Raw genomic sequence first — 23,095 nt, 5'->3', positions numbered from 1 at the left:
AATTTATGGGTGCTAATGATATGCCAACTAAAATGCAAATATAAAAGAGGACTGAATGGCTCAGGAAACTGATCAATGGAAACACTAAATAAGTGAATTTCAGCAGCATGGTGAGGCTACTTTTTATTCACTCAGAGCATGATCCAAAGTCCACTGAAGTCAATGGGAGCTGGATCAGGGTCTTCATCGTCTTGGTCCAGACTTACAAAGATAGTTAGGTTCAGCTAAATACCTAATGTGATTTTCAAACATGCCTAAGCAAATTAGATGCCCAAATCCCATAGTTTTCAGTGAATATTTGAGCTAAAAATGTGCACTGATATATATTTCCTCAGTCGAACTGGACTGATTTCAGTGGGAATTAGGCACCTAACTGCATCTTTACCTACCTACCTACCTTTGAAAAGCTGTCACCTCCTGTCTAGCTTAGTTTGCCCCTGTAATGGAGTGGATGTGTGAGCGCAATATAAGTGGATTTAATTAACTGTTTGTTTTTAAATATTAACTGCATCTCTGCATTTCCTGTAATAATCCATCAAATTAAGCAAATTCCATATGGGATTTAAGAGAAAAAAACTCAATTATTTAGCCAATATTTACTGGATAGTAGTGTCTTATTAACACACCAAAGGAGATTATTAATTACCATTCCCAGCATTTCTAATAACAAATTGGCACTTGCTGTTTCTATAAAAGAAATATTGCCACTAATAATCTGTGCTTGATTGTAAACATGCCATAAAAAACACAATGCCTCATTTATCTGCATTAAACCTTTGCTGAGGGTTGTGTTGAAGGTTCTTTGTTAGTGACCTTTAATCAACTAATATTTAATCATGCAGAGGACTGTGTGTTTGTGCATTTGCAGTGCAGTGTATTTCCTGCGCGGATGAACTGTACTTAATCACCTTATTCTTTTCACTTATTTTAGGACACCGATGACAGTATAAACCAAACAAACAAAACAACCACCCTAAACCCACATAAAAATCAAATCCATTTTCCCTCTAATTATCAAAAAAAATCATGTGTATGTAAATTTTTTTTGTTATCTATCTAGTGAGAGGGGGAAAAGGTCTTCTGCTTAAGGCACTGAACTGAGGCTCAAAGCGTGGGTTCAATTCCCAATTTGACTATAGACTTCCTGTGTGAACTTTTGGCAAATCATTTAGGGCCAGATTCTGATAGTCCCATTCACATTGCCTACTAGCTTCTTCCAGGAATTGTCCCCTGAAATCAGTAGGACAACTTGTGGAGAAAGGTGCTACTGAACCTTACCAAAGGGATCCGAATCAACCAAAATATCTGTGGGTCTCGCTTCCCTAGCTGTGCAATGGGATAGTAGTATTTTTCCTTTCTCCAACACTTTGTCTGTATTGTCTGTTTAGACTGTAAGCTCTTCAAACCAAGGACTAATTCTTACGATGTATTTGTACAGGGCTGAGCACAGTAGAGTTCCAGTCTTGGTTGCCTCCTCTGGGAGCTACTGAAATACAAATAATAATAATAATAATGATAATAAATAATATAATTAATTAATAATCAAAGCCTTCATTTGGGCTTGAGAAAGGTTAATATGGTGTCCCTAGCCTCTATTTTCCAGAAGCTGGGAATGGGTGACAGGGAATGGATCACTTGATGATTACCTGTTCTGTTCATTCCCTCTGGGGCACCTGACGTCGGAAGACAGGATACCGGGTTAGATGGGCCTTTGGTCTGACCCAGTGTGGATGTTCTTATGTCAGCACCTTTTCTGGAGACATGATGGAGATTTTCTGGCTGCAGATTTCTCGTAAAATGTTTGTCAAAATCAGCACTCAGTGCTAGTAGCAGAGGTCACCTGGTCATCCTCACTGCATGCGTGTAAGCATTGTCTGTGACCAGGAAATCAATGTGAAAATAGTTGTTCTCTCATTCTTCCAGAGTTCTTCTGTGTGAGGCTATTCCCCAAACATTTCTTCCTGGGGCTAAAATGCAAAGACCTTCCCTTTGAAGTTGCACAGAGTGAAAGAAAACAGTAGGGATGTCAGAAAGTGCCTGCATCTTCCAAATAATCTCCTAATGGAGGCTGTCATTTGTAGCCATCTCCTAATATACAACACATCTCACTGCTGGTGCGGCACTTGAGAGAATGGATTTATAACAGGGGCACAAGATAATGATTAAAGCTAAACTTGCAATCCAGTACTCAAGTGATTGTTGTTTGATTCCCAGTGTTGTGCGAACTGTATAATAATCAGCAGTTTTTTTAAGTCTGGCTGGACATTATCCTACTAACACCTTGAGAGCTCCCCAAAGGAATTGGAACTTGTAAATGGGATAAGATGGGAATGAACCAGTACTTTTATCAGCAGAACACAGTACTGTCTCAGATACTGGGATTAGGAGTTTTCTGTTTTGGAAACTCCAGTAACTTTAGTATGTGGATTAAAGCTATAATATTTTGTAAAATAGCTAGATATGAATAGAGAGACGGACAGGAAACTTGTGAATAGCTTATGAGTCTCTTACTGTAGAAGATAGATAGAATATAGCACATACTTGTTTTTTTATCTTAATACTCCAACAGGAATATTTCATTTAATGTCTGCAAGAGTAAAGCCTAAGCTGTCTACTACAAATCAATAACACACTCCTAGCAGAGTGCCAAATTCAGATTCACAACGTGTTCCTGTGTATACCGCAGTCTGAGGTGTTGGGCGAGCTATTGCATTTCAGGAAGTGCATCCATGATCACTTCTGCCCATATCCTCGCATGCATTATCAAGAGTGCATTGACATTTCTGTGTAATTTCCATAAGCGATGAGGCAGATACTTAATAGGGGGCAGGAGCAGGATAAAAGCAATGAAATTTTGTAGCTCAGCTTGTAAACATGTACATTTTCTACTGATCACATAAATATTTTATTCCACCCAAGAGATGGACTAATCCATGTATGTTTTCAAGCCATTTAATCAAATGGCTTCCTTTGTGCATGGATGTGGTAGTGAGGATGCTAATCAGGGATTTTTCATATTCTACATGATAGTTGGTGTTTAGCTCTGATTAGGTAGTGACAATCTTTTGACTGACACTGTCAAGATGAAGAAGCCCTATGCTACACATGATAGGCCAGATTCGGATGCCATGGCATCAATATTAGACCTTGGCAGAGAACAGTAATTCCATTTCATTGAGGATTTTGAGATTTCAGACTTTGTTTTAGTTCTAATTTAGAATAAAACCAAAAAATTTAGAAATTCTCAGTGAAAGAAAAATCTGGCGAAAATGTTTTAGATCAATTGAAATGTTTCAGTTCAATAAAAATCAGAATGTTGTCTTTTGATTTAGATCTGTAAAATTTTATATATTATTTCAGAATATATAACATTAAAATATTTTGAAATGAAAAATCTAAACATCTAGTTCCAAAAATGTAAAAGTGGGGCATTTTGAGAACCCACCCTCCAAATAAAATATTGTTGAAACTGACACAATTTCATTAAGTATTTTGATTTTCACAGAACTGCATTTCTGACATACATATAGAGTAACTCCATATGCTTAAGTGTATTTATAACTGAAGTCAGAGAATTGGATCAGTGACAATAAAAGGCTCAGGCATTTGAACTAATTACCTTTACCTTGGCCAGGATGTCCATAGATTAGACAGTTCTGCATGCAGAAAGCTGTCAGTCTGTCTGCGTTCCTGTAGAGAACCATGCTAAATACACGTAGGAGCATGTGTATGGATCAGGCCAACATGTGCCAGTAACAATATGTTTCTTTTTATGTGGTTACGTTTAACCTTTTCAGGAACCCTAGGCCCTGTGGTTGCTATGAGTTGTATGAAGGATGAACTGGCTCTGGGCTACTCCAGGACTGAGGGAGCACAAATGAGGTTTTAAGTCACCTTTACCTCCTTTCCAAACCCCCCCACCCCATATCAGGTCCTTACCCAGTGTTCTGGTCCACAGTTTTGACCAAAGTCTCTACTGCTGATTCAGAGCTATGTAAAGCTAAATAGCTGATTACTGATCTGCTTGCTTGTAGCAGATTTTATAGCCAGATGGTTTTTGGCCTTATTGTGTCATGTTCTAAGATTATAATACACTAACGTGTAGAGATGGGTGTGAACTGGAACATCACATCCAAACCTCTATTGATGGTCTTCGGATAATTTGAGATCCAGATTTGCATCTGGATCTGGACTTTGAAACTTGGAGCCATCTGGGAGACTGTAGTATGAGGGGTGTAGGCTGATATCATTACAACAACTTTGTGAGGTCAGGTCAGAGTTTAGAAAAGGATGCTGTTTACTGAAAAGCAGAGTAAAAGCCCTGAGGATAAAAGGGTGCTGAGTCGTGTATTAACTTGTTCATCTACAGAAACACAGGACTGCCCCATTCCATGTATTTCTATTATAGCACAGTCTGCCGTCTAAGGTGCTTTCACTACTGCTAATTCTTCATTTTAAGGAGTAATTTCCTAATGCCACGTGGCAGCCACAAATACAAATGAGAGCCACAAGAATAAAATACTGTTTCTTTCCACCCCTACCATTCAGGCATTACCATAACAGCATTGAATCATAGAATCTCAGGGTTGGAAGGGACCTCAGGAGGTCATCTAGTCCAACCCCCTGCTCAAAGCAGGACCAATCCCCAAGTTTTGCCCCAGATCCCTAAATGGCCCCTTTAAGGATTGAACTCGCAACCCTGGGTTTAGCAGGCCAATGCTCAAACCACTGAGCTACTGAAGGACTGGGGGAGACCTTTGACTCACATAATTGCAGCCAGCCTTACACTATATGCAGATGTCATTGTGTCATCCCTATTATTAGTTTCACATAAGCCATGGAGAAGCCATAAATCCATGACGTGAATGACAAATGCCCTGGAAACTTCATATTAAATGTATATTCTTACAATGGAAATAACCTGTAGAAACAGAGACTTCACATGCAATTAATTGTGCCTGGCTAGCGAAATATGGCCAATATACAAAGTTTTGCTGACCTGATTGAGATGAGGTCAGTACAAATGCATGCAGCTTCCATGCCTTGGGCACCTCTGTAAGGTGATATATGCCTAAACAATGGCATAGTAGCGAGGTGTAATTTTTATTACGTTTTGGACCTGATTTAGACCAGGATCAGAATATGTGACTCCAAATGCAATCAGTGGGCCATGTTCTGTCATGCTGGCTCAAACTGAGTAGTTCCTTGCTTTGAGAGGTGCTCCTCATTCATTTCAATGGGACTGGAAGGCATAAATTATTGGGCCTCCTGAATAAGGGAGGCTGAAATTGGACCACTCTGAGTTCTGCTTGGGTAAGTGGGGCTGAATTTGTCTGCTGGCCTTTACTTTATTATCCCACATTATAGTTTAAAAAAAACCTATTAATTTTTAGAAATGAGGAATGCAGATGAAACCCAGGGAATGAATTCAGAGTGAATAGAAGGCCAGAGTGTGATCTGTCCTGTATGCTAGCATGAGGGACTAAGTGGGTGTGGTGCCTGTGATGGATTGGTTTGAAGTCTGTATCAAATGTGTGACTTTCAATTGACATAACTGCCATTTTGAAGAATTTGACCTTCATTTTGAGAACTTAACTGCCTAGAGCTATCAAGGACATAAAAATGGCTATACTGGGACAGACCAATGTCCATCTAGCCCAGTATTCTGTCTTCCGACAGTGGCCAATGCCAAGTGCTTTAGAGGGAATGGACAGAACAGGTAATCATCAAGTGATCCATACCCTATTGCCCATTCCCAGCTTCTGGCAAACAGGCTAGGGACACTTCAGGGCATGGTTTGCATCCCTGTCAATCCTTGCTAATAGCTATTGATGAACCTGTCCTCCATGAACTTATCTAGTACTTTTTTGAATCCTGTTATAATCTTGTCCTTTATAACATCCTCTGGCAAAGAGTTCCACAGGTTGACTGTGCGTTTTGTGAAGAAATACTTCCTTTTGTTTGGTTTAAAGCCGATGCCTAATAATTTCATTGGGTGGCCCCTAGTTCTTGTATTATGAGGAGGAGTAAATAACACTTCCTTATCAACTTTTGCCATACCAGTCATGATTTTATAGACCTCTATCATATCCCCCCATAGTCATCTCTTTCCCGTGCTGAGAAGTCCCAGTCTTATTAATCTCTCCTCATACGGAAGCCCTCCCATATCCCTAATCATTTTTGTTGCCCCTTTCTGTACCTTTTCCAATTCAAATATATCTTTTTTGAGATGAGGCAACCAGATCTGCATGCAGTATTCAAGATGTGAATTTACCATGGATTTATATAAAGGCAATATGATATTTTCTGTCTAATTATCTATCCCTTTACTAATGATTCCCAACATTCTGTTAGCTTTCTTGACTGCTACTGCACACTGAGTGGATGCTTTCAGAAAACTATCCACAATGACTCCAAGATCTCTTTCCTGAGTGGTAAAAGCTAATTTAGACCTGATCATTTTATCTGTGTAGTTGGGATTATGTTTTCCAATGTGCATTACTTTGCATTTATCAACATTGAATTTCATCTACCATTTTGTTGCCCGGTGATCCGGTTTTGTGAAATCACCAAGGGCAGCTTACTGTAATGCCTGACACCTCCCTGGAGGACTAACACAAGAGTCATCAATGAATCCCAACCAAAAGAGTCACCTGTAGAACAATGGTGCTACAGAGAGTGGCCCAGCTGAGTTTTCCCAGTTTGGACTCTAGGGTTGGCTGGAACTTCCTGGCTGACCATCTGACTGAATTCTGCAGCTGATCAGTTGGTCATCTGATAAAGGGAACAGAAGCCTTATTTAAGGGTAGGATCTGTTCCAGGCTCCTGCCATCTTACCTCCTGACTGTCACCCAACGACAGAAGACTGCAGGAGGCCTATCTGCATGGCACACTGATGGGCCTATGACTCAAAGAAGGAGTGAGCATATATTTAGGGTGGAGAGCACAGATGTTTGTGATGTTTTTTCCTTAAAATGTATAACACTTGTATGCTTTAAGGGTAAAAGTTACTGTAGTTCCACTTATTTTCCCCTGTAGTAGTTGTTAAATAAGTGTAGTTGTTGCACTTATTTTCCCTTGTAGTAAAGTAGTCTTCAAAGGAGGTTGCTCAGGGCATTATGGGTTGGAGCTGTGCTCCACCCCACCCTTACTTCATGTTCAGTTATTGGGTCCCCCACCCTTCCTGCCCCATACATGCTCTGCTGTGATGCAGTTAATTAAAACAGCAAGTTCCCAGCTTTTAGTCTTGTAAATTGACTTATTTTTGTTACACTGAGCAGTCCCTTTACAAAATCTCCTCTACTTCCTTTTCTCTACCTGCCACCAGGTCCCCGGGAGAGCTAAACAATGTTGCTTTAATAAATCTCTCTCAGAACACCTGCAGTGAGTTGGAACTCTGGAGGAGGGTGTGTAAGTGCCTGGGGAGGCGTGGGGGAGGTCCAAGCACTGGTTTCAGGGCCTCGGACTATGCTCAAACCTAAGCTGGTTTGGAAGCACATTTGGTCCAGAGGTTGGTCCAATTACAACAGACTGGTGTCCAACCACTAATGGGACCCAGCCAGATCTGAACCACTCCTCCTTACCCCCTTTCAGTGGTGCCCAGATAAGGGAGGGTGAGGTAGCAGGTTCCACAGAGCTACCAAGGGCATATCCGCACTTCATCAGGGAGTGAGCCTTCCTGCCTGGCTCTCCACATTCACACTAGAGGGGATTGCAGCACTAGAGCTCTAAAAAGAACTGAGAGGATGTTGTGGTTTGGGTTGGAGCTCAGGCTTTGAAACCTCAGGAGTGGGGTGTGAGAGCCCAAGTTTCAGCCCAAGCCGGCAACATCTACACAACTGTGATTAGAGTGGTAGTGTGAGCCCTGCAACCATGAGTCTATGGATCCAGGCTGGGAGTGTAGAGATGCCTTATAGACCCCTGTTGCCCTGGTGAATGGGAGGGGCGAGGGATGCACAGTCTTGACTCTGTCTCCTACATGCCCTGCAGTTTAGCTATGTCAGCACGGCCGGGAGGGTAAGCTGCACCAGGTATAGACCTGGCAGAGAACTTCCTGCCTGGAGCAGTAGAGAGAGCAGGAACGGGGGTATCCTGGCCTGCTATAGGGACTGCATGTCTCTATGGTGTCCCTCCCCTGGGGCTTCATTGTAATGTGATGAGAGAGCCCGAAATACTGTACTGGACTCCAGCAAATGGGATGAAAAATCACCCGTATGCAGAGGAACAGCACAAGCCCTATACGCCCAGTCAGCCTTCAAACTAGGGCTAAAGTGGAGCATAGACCTGGCCCTATAGACAAAGATGAATTTCACTCAGAGATTTTTCTAGGGAACACAGATGAGGCTGTGTGTACCTTCCTCCACAACGCCCTGCCCAAGAGTCTGAGAGCTGCTCTGGACAGAGCCAGTTGTGGTGGTTTTGTGATACAGACAATGGTCCAACTGGGAACTGGACTGAGACTACCAGTCTCATTATGTGGAGTCCAAGGAATAGCCATCAGATGGGAACAGCTTTCCCTCATCTGGGATGGATCTGAGCCAGCAATCTGGGTCTGAAAGACTCCATAACCCATTAGAAGTCCCTTGAGGCATCCAGTGCCCTATACCATCCATATGTGTTTGTGAGGAAGGAAGAGTGGGTTGTTGTCTGTGGTAGAAGTGATGCCTGTGCCTCTCCCTCCCCTCCTGGAATCTCTTTCCTGTTTGCATAGCTGCCTCATTTAGAATAATGAAAGTGTCTGAAGCAGATTTCTCGGTGGACGGCTTATCTAGTTATTAATGATGTGGAGCACTTTAGAACCCTTAGGACTGTTGCTTTGTTGCTTTAATAAATATCTCTCAAACAGATGAGGCCAGTAGCACCCATTTTGGGTCTTTTATGGTACGATGATCTTAAAGGAACACGGTGTGTTTTATTTATTAGCCAACCCATTAATCACACAGGTATCAGTCGGCTTCAGGGAAAGTTTTAATTAGAGATATTTAAGGTTGAGAGAAAGTGCTTCTGTGACAGACAATGAGAGAGAGCAAGAGCGGGAGGCAGGCTATCATTGTGACTCTATGATTAATACAGGATTTAAATAAAATATTCATGAAAGGAAATTGGAGTTATAGCCAAATTCAAACGTTAAACCTCCTTTAAAACTCAAATCTACATTCTTCAGAGATGCACCCTCTCTGTATTCATCAGCACAGAATACATTTGATGAACATAAGAGAAAAAGAGAATTTGTTCCCTAATGTAATAATTTAGCAACATTTTAAAATGGTTCTATTAAATCTCCTGGAGCCACAATATAATGTCATTGATAAAAATCATCCTTGTTCTGAAGTAGCTCGGTAGTCACTAGCCCTAACAGGAACAATTAGGAATGGATGCAGGAGGACACTCCTGACAACAGAACACCCTATCATTTGTAGGAGATAGGGAAAAAAAAGAGACTTGTGGAAGGCAACTCTTTCTTTCTAATGGCTGGAGGTTGGTAGATACCAATGCTTTAAAGTCCCCACATTGTCTCATGAAAAATGAATGGTGGTACCTGGTCCAATATCTCCCTTTTTAGATTAATAATCAGTTGTTCTTGGCTTTGGTACAACACCTTTCTGTGTTCACAGACCTGTATTAAAATAGCTTTATAAATTGTGGCTGCTTTCAAAAGTAAGAAAATAAAGTGACAAATTGACATATGTGGACTGATGATGAGTCACAGAGGATATTTACGCAAAGTGAATGGAATTCAAGCCTTCTTCTATGCATAGTTTTCAACCCTGGATGCCCAAAGTTAGCCAACTCGATCTATATGGAGAATCCTATATAACAGTGAACTGATATTTTCAGAGTTATTGAGCATCTGTAATTCCCATTGGCTTCTCTGTTTCACCTGTTATTATGCCCTTCTGCAGGGGTCAGCTGCCAAACTGTGGTTCTTGTTGTGATGCTTTGAGGTTTATCCCAGACCAGTAAGGGGTTCTGTCACCACGTGCCCTGTAACCTGGGTGCTCTTGTGCTTTGCACCTTTGACTCAGAGCCCAGACACCAGCAGCCTGTTCACAGCACAATGGCCTCACCTTGACTTCCCCATCCTGGTTACTTCTTTCAGGTGACACCAGCAACCCTTCCAGTCCTGAGTCTCCCCAAAACCATCTCCTCTGCAATGTCCAGCCCCTCTCAGTGGACACTCACAGACACAGAGCACACACCAGCCTGGTAGTTTAGCTGAAGACCCACACTTCTGTTTAATACACAGCAGGGAGATAGTTTTGTAATAAAACAAGAATAATCTTATTAACAAAGAGCAGAGTGATTGTAAGAGTAGAAGACACAGGTGTGGTCACAAGTAAAACAAAACACTCTTTCTAGTGACAAAAACTTAACATTGGCAAGTTATAATCTTTGTCTAAGCAGCTTTCTCACCTATAGTCAATTCCCAGAGACTTTAACCCCTTTGACTGAAGGAGTCACCTTTCTCAGATTACAAGAACTCTGGCCTCTTGGGTTGCCCAGGTGATGGATGACAAAGTGGCTTTCTGCCTTTGCTTATATTTACCATAGTCTATTGTCCTTGTTTCAAGATCCAGGAAGGCTTCCTGGGAGTGCAAGCTCTATCCCCTGTTGTAATCATTAAATATTCTTCCCCCTGCTCATTTAGCTTGATGACTTTCTTTACCTTTTGTGTAGATGTACTTTTCATTGTCCTCTGAGGTGTTACCTGGGTCAATTTACATTGGACACAGAAAAACTGGCAAGACCACATTCCTTAGCCTAGGATAGGCTGAGTTAATGCACTGCTTGCAAACCACATTAAAGAACATATTTCCATCACATATCTATAATCTTTATACAGGGTCCATATATAAATCATGTAAGAATATGAATAACCAACATGTTACCAGTTTGCATGAGATACCTCAATGACACCTGTTAGACACAGATTATGACAACATTGTGTTGGGGTAATGTGGGTATCAGGCCTGATGTGAGTTATGTTAAGGTGTGCCTTCTGCCAGTTGGCACTGAGGGATTTTCTGGGTCACACTTGTGCTACAAGAGACTGAGGTCTCTGGTGTCAGCAGTGGCCCTAGATGTCACTCAGTCATCTCTTCCATCTCAGCCACTGGAGTGCTGTATTGGAGGGAACACCCATGGCTCTGTTTTAAAGGCCTAGTTTGAACACTGCTGGCCAGACACAAGTTAAAATTCTCTCCTGCGGCTAGCATGGCTTCAAATCTCTTGTGAAGAGGCGTGTGGTAGAAGATGAAGCAGCAGTCTTGTGGCTGGGCGGAACACATAAAGAGGAGGAATATGGGCCCAGGGACTAGAGTAAAAGCATGTGTCCTCTTTCCCCCTGAATGGCAGAGGCAAGGGAAAAGTTTCTGGGGACTGTAGCCAGCATTTGTCAGTTGAGTTGCTTTACTCTGAGTTATGACTTGTGTTCCGACCAGAAATTGTGCCCTGAGGTGGAAGTCTTTAACAAGGCTTGGGCATGGTATTTGCTTCCCTTCCCTGCTTGTGAAACACCACCACTAGCTTGCATCATTCTTTGAAGTTGGCCCATCCCTAATGGTTAGAAGCTGCGTGTGTGGAATGGAATGACATACGTGGAACAGGGTCCATGCGCTTTCTGGCCTTCTCTGCGGTAGGAACGTTTTAGATTTTTCTTCATCCATGCAGAAAAATGCATGAGATTTTCCCAGAATAGAAGTTTTTCTGTATTCTGGTCAGATGGTGAAATTCAGGCCTGTGAAGAGGGTAAGTACATGGCCTATGATCTACTTAAATACCACTAACATCTTCAAAATTGGGCTTAAGTGCAAGACTGCCTTAAGGCAATCCAAGGGCAAAGATCCACCAACTCTTGGGCCCCATCCCCTGTACCATGGCTGACTCCCCATGGTCTCACTCTACCTCTTCTTAGAGTGGAAGTGGAACCCTCCCCCTTCCTGCCCTCCCCCACCCAAGAGCTGTTTAGTGGGCAGGTGGGGGGCCCAACCACCAGTCCTGTTTTGACAGGCTGGGCCTCCTTCCTGCCATGCCATGTCTTCAGGCAGGTTAGGGTCTATCCTGGAGGAAAGGGGACTCAGCCTCCACCCACCCCTCTAAGTGTGTGGGGCCTCCACTGACACCAAGGCTGGCTGCAGTGAAGGCCCAGCACATAAAGCTCCTTGCTTGGGAAGGTGTGGGTGTGACCCTCCAGAGCAAAAGGGGGTCATAGTTAAATGGTATGGTGGGGCAAGGGGCATTTCACATCTCTGAGCTATTGTTTCAGCCTGTCTGCAGACTCAGACGGGCATCACTGCATCAGTTACATTTGCTTCTCATTTGTGAGATTTTCTGTGCAACCAAAATGGCTAGAAACATTTTTTTGTAACGAAGCCTGAGATTCTGAAGGCATCCTGTGACTCTAGAAGCCAGGCATGGATTTGTACTGCCTATGGCTTAATCCAGTCCTGTTTAAGTGGGATTAAAGGGGGCTGGCCAAGATGCAAGACTATCTGTACGGGGTGAATTACACCCAGCGAGAATAGGTCAAAGATACTTTTGTCTCCCATGAAAATCTAGGTAATCTAACAATTGCCCAAAGTTCTATGGACTATTTAAAGACATACTCCTCTCTGAAAGACAAGAATAGCATGCGGAGGTGCTATTTAAAGACATTCCCTAATGGCATTTTTTAGCAAATCTGCTGTTAAATTCAGTAACAAGCCCATCTGAAACGTCAGGCCTGTCACTGTGGCATTCTAATTAAGGCTAAGGCTTATTAGGCTAAGTTTGTCAGATTCTGAATCAGGGTAAAGCTATTCATAGGACTTTGGGTATGCAAGCTATGCCTCCAATTGTTTTTAAAATGACATGTTCTAACCTGCCGGCTGCCTAAACAAGAGCTAACTCCATCATTCTTCACTGTGCAAGTCAAGTTTCACCCATTCTTGTTATTAAATTCTTGTTACTAAAGGTTTTAAGTCAGGGCTTTTCATCATTCATGCACACACAGAAGAGAGACTAGGAAGAAGATACTATCTGTAAGAAGAGAATAATAAGGCTCTATACAGTATACCAGGCACTAATGAAAGAGTTATAAAATTGCTGATAGCTCATTTTTTTCTTCCTACAGATGTCCCCCAATAGGTGAAATTCAGAAATCACTTTCTCCTCCGTTGGAATGAAAATGTCACATTGAAACATTTTCTCCCCCCGACCTTCTAATTTCTCACAGGCCATTTGGTAATCCATCTTTTTGGCTGTGTTACGCAGGTGTCCAATTGCATTTGTAATTCTACCATCCATTAATCACAGATCTGCGACCAGGTCTAATCCTGACTAACTAAGCTTCTTTTCTTCAGCTCTGGACTGCCAGTACTGTGTAAACTGTTTACTTTTCTGCTGCAGCATTAGCTTGGCATTTTGGCAGGCTCTAATGAATGTTCCCACTGATTTTTGGCCAGCCAATGCAATAGAATTTTCTCCCTTTCCTGAAATGTGATGACCGTGTATATTTCCCTTGTTCCTGTGTCAGGTAGCTCTTTTAACTTTGTTATCACCTCACCACACTTTGCCTCCGTTGTTCCTGCAGAATAGAAACAATTTTACAGACATTCCTGAAGGGCATCTGCTGTCCCTTTTTCATTAACCCCACGTCTATATTCATGCCTGCCTGGCTGGTTAATGATGGTTCAACTCCCTTATTGCTTACGGCTGTGTGGTAGAACATGCATCTTTCACAGCAGTATGCGAAGAGACTCATGAGCTAGTGATTGGAAACATTTCAGAAGGCTCAGAATTTAGTTTGTCTGGCTATGTAATCAAAATACATAGCACTCACAGGCCCCTATTGAGATCTGGCTCCCATTGTGCATAGTAAGAGACTGTCATTTTCCAAAGAACTTGAAGTCTAAATAGATAAGACAGACAAAGAGTGAGAAGAGAAACAGAGGTGAAGTGACTTGTTCAAAATCATGTTGCAGGTCAGAGTGAAAGCTGGAAATGAAATCCTGGTCTCCTGAGCCCCAGTTCAGTGTCCCACTCAAATTGCCTCTGTTCTTTTGCAAAGTATACCTGAACCTCTTGAGTCTGCAGAACTAGGCTGATAATTTTACTAGAACAGATTTTCACACAAAACTTCTGGCATGTCCATATCTAGTGCTTGCCAGAAATACCTAAAGAACAGCTTGTTTTCCTATCTGTCCTTCCAATCCTTCAAATCTCTATTTATTCTACCCTTGTTTTAGTATCAGAGTGCCATACTTTTGACACTTCTGGCTCCTTTATTGGCCCGAATTAAGTTTTATATAAACAAACAAACTCCGCATCCGAATATTTCAGAGCTTTTAAAAAAAGTTTGGGTCAGAACAAACCTTTTTTTTCTCCCAATCTAGTGGCACAATACACATCTTGCACTGACTTGTTCAGGAGCCATATCAGTGTTTTTTTTCTTCACACAGTGGAATATAACTGTGGCACCTGAGGACAAGGTGTATGTGTTCAGGATGCTTGTGATAACTTTTATAAACAAATAAAATAAAATGACTTCTATTACTCTTAATGGTTATTTAGTTGTATGCTTTCCAACTATTCAGTGCTGAAAGTTCAAGTTTAGATGCTGCCAGGGCAAAATTCAGAGGTGTTGTGTAAGTCTGATTCCTTGCTGATGATTTCAGACTCCCTTTTAGTCATTTAGACTTCGTTGAACTCACTTATGCCCCTGACCTTGGCATTTTCAGTGTGGGTTACCCTAGGCACCTCGGGTCACAAGCTGAACCCACTATTAATGAAAGTGAAATAGTTTGAGGTTGAGGGAGATGTGACTGTTTCTTTGTGTGTGCAAAAAGTTGTGCAGAGGGATCAAATGCTGACTGTCTTCAGTGCAGCTTTTGCCGGAGAAAAGACTTCAGGATTTGGACCATGCTCAATGCTTTGCTATTGAACAATTCTGGTACCTGAGGGTCATTGTTTACTCAACAAATCATGTCTGGCTTTTCAGTCGGAAAACATTGTAGATAAGACACACCTATTGAGGACTTTCAAGCTATAATATTATTTTAGTCATTGCTTTTATGTATGTTTATACACACTATCTGCCCTAAGTATAAATTAATTTCCAAAGATCATGTACACATGTAAAATTAGTTGAATGGTTAACCTTTGTTCACAGAAAATCTATCTGAACTTGTTTTGTCCATTATGAATTATTAGTTTAGAAGGGTTTCATATGACTATTATTGTTATATTTTATTTATTTGATTTAAAGTGCAGATGTGTATCCTTCTAGCAGTTTTATTCTTTTTACAAGTTGAGTTATTCTTGTAATTTACCTTTGCCTTTTTAATAGGTGTATTCCTTTAACAGGTATTGATTGAAGTGGATTCCACTGTATCTCAGATAACGATTATGTGACAATTAAAAATAAGAATCTAAAGCAGTGGAACTTAGGTCTAGTTCTTTTGTGGGGTCATATAGTTAAAATAGAAATAAGAGGTTGTCAGGATATACAATATATTTAAGACTCTGTGGTAGATTAATCAAATGAATAAAAGGTGGATATTTTTCATGTTTCTAATTTTTATGAATAAATGACATTCCTAACTATTATTTATTCATTGGAACAGAGGGAAGGGTAAGGTCTAGTGGGCCAAGCAAACTAATTCTGGCTTCTTCTGTGATGTTGGGAAGGTTACTTGACATTTTCTGGAGGAGAGAGAACTGCAGAAAGTGGGAGTGGAAATCTTGAGGGCTGTCCCTGGAGCTTTCTCAAAGCTGGTTGGCCCAGCCGAATTCTAGGCTGGGAGACAGAGGCTGGAGAGATGAACTGAAGAAGAAATGGGCCATGGAAGTGAGAGAGAGAGAGAGAGAGAGAGAGAGGTGAAGGAGGGAGCCGTGAGGGGCAGGTAGGACAAAATTGTCCCTACAATTTCACTCCTGAGGAGGTTAAGAATGAGAGGCAGGATGTATTAATGGTTAGGGTATAAGCCTGAGATTTGTGAAACCTGGGTTTGATTCCAGTTCTGCTATTGTTAAGGAAAAGTTAGCATAATTCGCAACAGCTATAAACTTCTTCTGTGACCTTGGACAGGTCAGTTAGTCTTTCCCCATCCTGAAAAATGGAGAGAATAACACTTCCCTACCTCACAGAAGATTGTGAAGTGCTCAGATAGTACAGTAAGGGGTGGGGGGTGGAAATAATAAGTATCCAAGCTAGATAGAGCATTGGTCTTGCAAAGCTCCCATTCCATGGCTCTCTTACCAAATGCTTCCTGATCCTCAGACCTTTGCTGAGCCATCCAGTCTTGGGTTAGATAGGAGGGAATCTAATGGGGATTGTGAACAAGACCTGTAGAGTTAAAGAACTGCAGAGGGAGCCCCCTGTGGAGAAATCCTATAGAATTGAATAGGGAATAAACTAATAAAAAATTCAATATAAATGTAATAGGGATTCTACAGAAGTTACTCTGGAGACCTATAGAATTTAATAGCAGATTATATCATTTCTATAATGGGGTTTTTTGAGCCATCCTATAAAAATATAGAGAGGGGCTATCATTCTCAATTAAATTCTATTGGATGGTCCTAATCACACTGAAAATTCTGTTAAATTCTTTGGAACTTTTCTATCCTACCAGCAAACTCCAAGTTATGGATTTATTTGAAAATAAATGAGACAAATTCATAGTTAAGATTCGAGAAATCACCTGAAAAATGAGCACATATTAAAGCCCATACTCAGTCTACCCACAAAATAAACCCTTTACAGTCGCTGACCTCAGTGCTATAGTACAATATCTCTGCCAAGTTTCCAATACCGAACTCAAACCCTCACCTCCCATATTTCTGTCACTGATCTACAAATCTGTTAATACGGGCCTTTGACTAAAACATAAGCCCTCATCTACCTCCAACAGCCCACACTTTGCCAGTGAGAAACACTGCCAACTCATCTCCTTGTATATTCCAGCAATGCTATCACAGAACACTCATTCTAGCATGAGCTGGGCAGCCCAATGCACCTCACCCATCCTTCAAAGTATCTAGTGACTATAATAAAACACCGCTTGTAGTACTAATGATTAATAATGTTTCGTGCATTGAGGGCCTGATCCTAAGCCCATTCAAGACAATGGAAAGGCTCCCGCTGACTTCAATGGGATTTGGTTCAGGCCCTTCATTTGCAAAGCTCTGAACCACAGTGGCTTGTTATCTTCACTTTAACAGACAGGATAACTGAGACCCACTGTGGTTAAGAGAATTGCCCAAGGTCACACAGGGAGTCAGTGGCAGAGCCAAGAATAGACCCCCAGTTTTTCTGAATCCTAGCTCTGAGCTTTATCCACCTGAGACTTATCCCTCTTTTACTCATTCCTTTTGCACACTCCAGGCCCTTATAATACTTGAGAATAGATTTCTCATTTTCTCTTAAGGGAAAATAGAGCAAGAATATAAAAAAAACTTACTAGCAGTTTTATACCTTTGCTAGGACAAGCTGATCAATTATTTGCTCCTCCTTCAAATCAGCTCTCCCCATGTCTGCATGCAGATTGACGATGTATTTCAAAACCCTGTGGGGCAGCATGAAGGAATGCCACGATTCCTATCCAAAGCTTGAATCTCAGATAGATTCAAATGGCTATTATCTGAGTGTGGTGGTGGTAAGCACAAAGAAGATATGCCATGTCTAGGTGCTTCCCATGTCAAAATATACATCAGCTTTGATTGATATGTACTGACTCCTGGCTATATAGGAGAGATGTAAGATTTGTCAGCTAGGATTATAGTGGTGTAATTATTTACACTCCCAAACTGGTCAAAATGATAGAGTGTTTAACTGCATTATCGTGTTAATGGAACTACTAGAAAATCAATACCGGGATTAAGACTGGGTGCCATTTAATCTATTTTCTCTGGCTATACATTAGAGTACATTTTTCTTTATCGAGAATACTCATACAGCTCTATTATATGTTGGGCATGCTATAGTTATTGCAGGCAGCACTTTACTATTCCTTTACAGGCCGATACCCTCACTAGCTATTCATCAATTCACTCAGCTGTGGTGACTAGGCACCGTTCTGCATTCACCTTCTTCACATTTGTATACACTGGGCCAAATCCAGCAGTCCCTTTTCAGCCCTTGCTCTGGTAAAATTCCCATTAGGAATTCTGCCTAGAGAAGAAGAAAGGATAGGCCTTATCTGTAAGGTACTAGGTGGAGATTTAGGAGGTGAGAATGTAATTTTTACTCAGCCATTGACTTCCTGTATGACTTTGGGAAAGTCACTTAAATCTTTGTGCCTCAGTTCCTCACCTGTCTAATGAGGTGAGTAATACTTCCTGTTATGACATTGTAAGCTTCTTGGGGTCAGGAACTGTCCCCAGTACCTAACACAGTAGAGTGCCAGCTGAGATCAGGGCCCCCAGGTGTTACCACAATATAAATAATAAATGAGCACTACAAGATTTGGTCCATGGTTTGTATTGCATTTTACCCGCTTTCACTAACAGCCATATCCAATACCCATTCATGCCAATGGAAGCAGAATTGGTCCACTAATTTGTAAAGTCATAAGGGCAGAGATCCTCTTGTTTGTCTGGTGCATCGGATTGATTGCAACGATTCCACACAAACTAATGACACAACATAAATCAGCATGAATGATAACAATTACAGTAATGAATTATCTGTATTATATGAGAATTCATTTGTGTTTCTATCCATCATGCTAATGAGATTTGGGTTTCATAAATCTGTTCTTCCTTTGGGGAGACTACACAAGCTGGAATACCAAAATGCTGTTTGGTTTATTCTTAGGAAGAAGAGTTCCTTCTTTTCTTCCTTCTTCATTGAAGAAAATTATAGTGATTTGGGACTATGCTGTACCTGGGGTTTCATCAGAACACTTTGTATTCATTTGATAATATTTGCAATAGGGATTATAAATAAGTAACTCTGTGTATAAATACATTCCCTAGGGAAATGCTGTGACTTAGTCTACCAGAGCCTAGATAACAAGCTCACGAATGAGTGACACCTCGTAAACAATTAGGCTTTCCATCTCCTAAGCAGGATAAAATGACAATCAGGGAGTGACAATCGGAAGGTTTCATGAAATCATCTACGTAAGCAGCTGGAGGAAGCTGGCAATTATGAAATTTTGGAATAGATTGTGAGCTCATTAAGGCAGGGAGTGTCTTTTTGTTCTGTTTTTGTATAGCTGAGCTCCTGGTCTATGGGAATCCTGGGTGCTACCGCATCACAAATAATAAATAATAGGGCAAAACCCCGATACAGCAATCATTTAACTCACATGAGTATCCAATAATATTCAAGAATATTCATGTAAGGAATGTTAAGCACATGTGTGTTTGCAGGATCTGGGCTCAAGTGAGCAGCTTCTTGAGGTCATTCAAGAAGTCAACTGATAGAGCCAGAAAAAAAACCCGATTGCCTCATACCCAGCCCAGTGCTTTAAACACAAGACCATTCTCTCCCCCTCCAATATAGACCAGTTCTTCTGTCATTTTCATTTAGGTCATTAAAATCAGGGCTATTTCTTCCCATAGTCTCAGTCTAAAATAATGCTACATTTTGGTGCCAGTCTTCATCAGTGAAGTAAATAAACAGAAGACTCAAATTCAAATGAAGGCTCTGTTCTGTAATCACACACTGTCTACTGTTAAAGCACTAATCCCACAAAACAGACTTTTAGCATGAAATTATCACAGAGCTCTGAACAAAGAATTATTGATGTGAGATCAAACTGAGCAGATGAGCCTGGAGATTTGCAAAGGTTTCAAGCTGAAATCAGTTCAGGCTTGACCACAGTTGCATGCAAACTCTTTACAAATCATGCACACTGTATTTAAAATAAATGCTGCTATATGCTGTTAACTTTTTATTCAACATTCCCTGCTGCCCCCATCTCCCTGTTGGGAAAATTCAGTATATGTTTTATACTTGAAATTTAACCCTTAAAATACTGGCATTTTCCAGGCTGCCAGACAAATGATTAGCTAGACAGGAAATGTATATCTGCAGTCTCCAAAGAAATTACTATTGCAATATTGACCTTTTCCAGGAATTAGATATGAAACATCAGTTGACTCATGATGTTCTCTGGAGAGTATTCCCCTCTGCCCTGGTGTAAGGAGAAGGGAGGAATGAAGGGAGAAATCCCACCCTCTCTCTTCTAGGTGGGGATGTGTGTTTGTTGGATTTTTGCTTCTGTACTGTAAGGCTGTCTCTCAAATGTCCCTTATTATGAGGTACATTGTTCATCTTAGTCCCAAAGTTGCCTACAGTCTGGTCAAATTTGGTGTTGCCTCACTTCTTTTGTTGAAAATTACTTGCATCAGAAATCAAGAAACCTGAAACATAGTGTTCTAGAAAGAGTCATTTATACTAAGGGAAGGAAAGTCCAACATTTCCTGCATGAATCATTTTCTTGTGTCCCTCCTTTGGAGTCTTTGTCATACACCACATCTGGTATTTGGGCCTTGGAAAGTTGAGAGGTAGGAAGGTGGATAGAGACTGCAAAGTCCTCAGATCTTCAGCTGCCATTTTGTGATTAGACAAGGCATCTATCTTGCCTGGCCAAGAGGAAGCGTGACATTAAATGAAGCTACTTTTCATGCCATGTCAGTCTAATTATACACATTTAAAAAGCCTGAATGCCCCCCATTTTTATGAACCCCAAGACTGACCCACTAGCAGTCACTTTCAGTCAGTTGCCCCTTTCTTCCACTCCCACTCTCTCCATTCATCTAGCTTCCCTGATGTCTCTCCACACATGACATGTGAGATCCTTCTCCTCTTCAGCTCTTGTCTCTTGAAAGTCTTTCTAAACTTCTACATCACTGGCACTGAAATCCAAAATTTCAACTGAGACCATCTCATTTCTCACTCATCTATCCCTCTAAACATCCACTTTGTAATTTCTGTACTTGGTATTTAATAGGTGTGAAGAGAGCTATCTGAAACAATACCGGCTTCCTGCCTAAATGAAGCCTAAATGAAGGCTCTATTGTGAAAGTAGTCATGTTTTATTTGATGAACATATTCTCACATGAGCTTTATGTTGTCCCCAGCAGTCAATGCTCTTTCCCACAATAAATTTTTAGCCTTAGCTTTTAGGTGCTAAATTATAATCACACATACTTGGTCTCTCTTCTTATTTGCTAATATTAGTGCTTCCTAGGAAAGCTACTCCCTCAAGTGACTGTCTCTTACTACTAGGTAATTGGGCAACAAAATGGAAGATGAAATACATTGCTGATAAATGAAAAGTAATGCACATTGGAAAACATAATCCCAACCATACATATAAAAAGAAGGGGTTTGATTTAGCTTAATGACAGGTTTCAGAGTAGCAGCCATGTTAGTCTGTATTCGCAAAAAGAAAAAGAGTACTTGTGGCACCTTAGAGACTAACAAATTTATTTGAGCATAAGCTTTTGTGAGCTACAGCTCACTTCATTGGATGCATTCGGTGGAAAATACAGTGGGGAGATTTATATACACACACAGAAAACATGAAACAAAGGGTTTTATCATACACACTGTAAGGAGATTTCAGAGTAGCAGCCGTGTTAGTCTGTATTCGCAAAAAGAAAAGGAGTACTTGTGGCACCTTAGAGACTAACAAATTTATTAGAGCATAAGCTTTCGTGAGCTACAGCTCACTTCATCGGATGCATCCGATGAAGTGAGCTGTAGCTCACGAAAGCTTATGCTCTAATAAATTTGTTAGTCTCTAAGGTGCCACAAGTACTCCTTTTCTTACTGTAAGGAGAGTGATCACTTAAAATGAGTCATCACTAGCGGGGGGGGCAGGGGAGGGAAGGAGGAAAACCTTTCATGGTGACAAGCAAGGTGGGCTATTTCCAGCAGTTAACAAGAATGTCTGAGGAACAGTGGGGGGTGGTGTGGAGGGGGGGGAGAAATAACATGGGGAAATAGTTTTACTTTGTGTAATGACTCATCCACTCCCAGTCTCTATTCAAGCCTAAGTTAATTGTATCCAGTTTGCAAATTAATTCCAATTCAGCAGTCCCTCGCCGGAGCCTGTCCTTGAAGTTTTTCTGTTGAAGGACAGCCACTCTCAGGTCTGAAATCGAGCGACTAGAGAGACTGAAGTGTTCTCCGACCGGTCCCTGAATGCCATAACAGCCCCCAACCTGAAGCAAATACTCACCAGCAACCGCACACCACACAACAGAACCACTAACCCAGGAACCTATCCTTGCAACAAAGCCCGTTGCCAACTCTGTCCATATATCTATTCAGGGGGCGCCATCATGGGGCCTAATCACATCAGCCGCATTGTTGGAGGCTCGTTCATCTGCGCATCTACCAATGTGATATATGCCATCATGTGCCAGCGATGCCCCTCTGCCATGTGCATTGGTCAGGCTGGACAATCTCTACGTGAAAGAATAAGTGGACACGGATCGGACGTCAAGAGTTATGGCATTCAGGGACCTCATGAAGCCCACTAGGGACTTTGTTATTGCCAATCTGTTTTATGTGGTAGGCACTTAGATACCGTGGTGATGGGTGAATGTACAAAACCCTTAGATAGCTACTAAGGGAAATATCAGTAAGGCTGTCCTTTCCCGTGAGTAACTTTGGGCTGTGTTCTTAACACAGGTCCCTGAACATGCTCACTGCAAGGAATTGATGGGGCTGTGACGGTATGTTTGTTTAGAATTATGCTAACTGACACTGAAAAATATTCATAGCATCCTGTTTATATGACCTCTAATAATGTTGAAAGATCAAACGAAATAACTTAGCATGGCAATTTTCAAAAGCTGTCAAAGCCTATAACAGAAATGATTTAGATTAATGTGCTTTCAGCTCCACTAAAATGTAAATGTACATGTTACACAAACCTACATCAGTCTGTCTGTACAAAAAGCTGTCCAGGGATGGGTGACTGGTAGCTAAGAGCCTGATTTTTGTTGTATGGAAATACAGATGTTTGCTATTTTATGAAACCTGGGAATCTCAAATAATAGCCAAAATGTAGAGGCCGAAATGTTTTAGTTTTTAATATTAGTTTGCATATGCTTTCTCCTGATTCTTCTATTCTGGGGCTTGTAAGCTCAG

This window comes from Dermochelys coriacea, chromosome 2 (assembly GCF_009764565.3).
Source record: "Dermochelys coriacea isolate rDerCor1 chromosome 2, rDerCor1.pri.v4, whole genome shotgun sequence".
In the NCBI taxonomy this organism is placed as follows: Eukaryota; Metazoa; Chordata; order Testudines; family Dermochelyidae; genus Dermochelys; species Dermochelys coriacea.
This window is presented reverse-complemented; position numbering follows the sequence as displayed.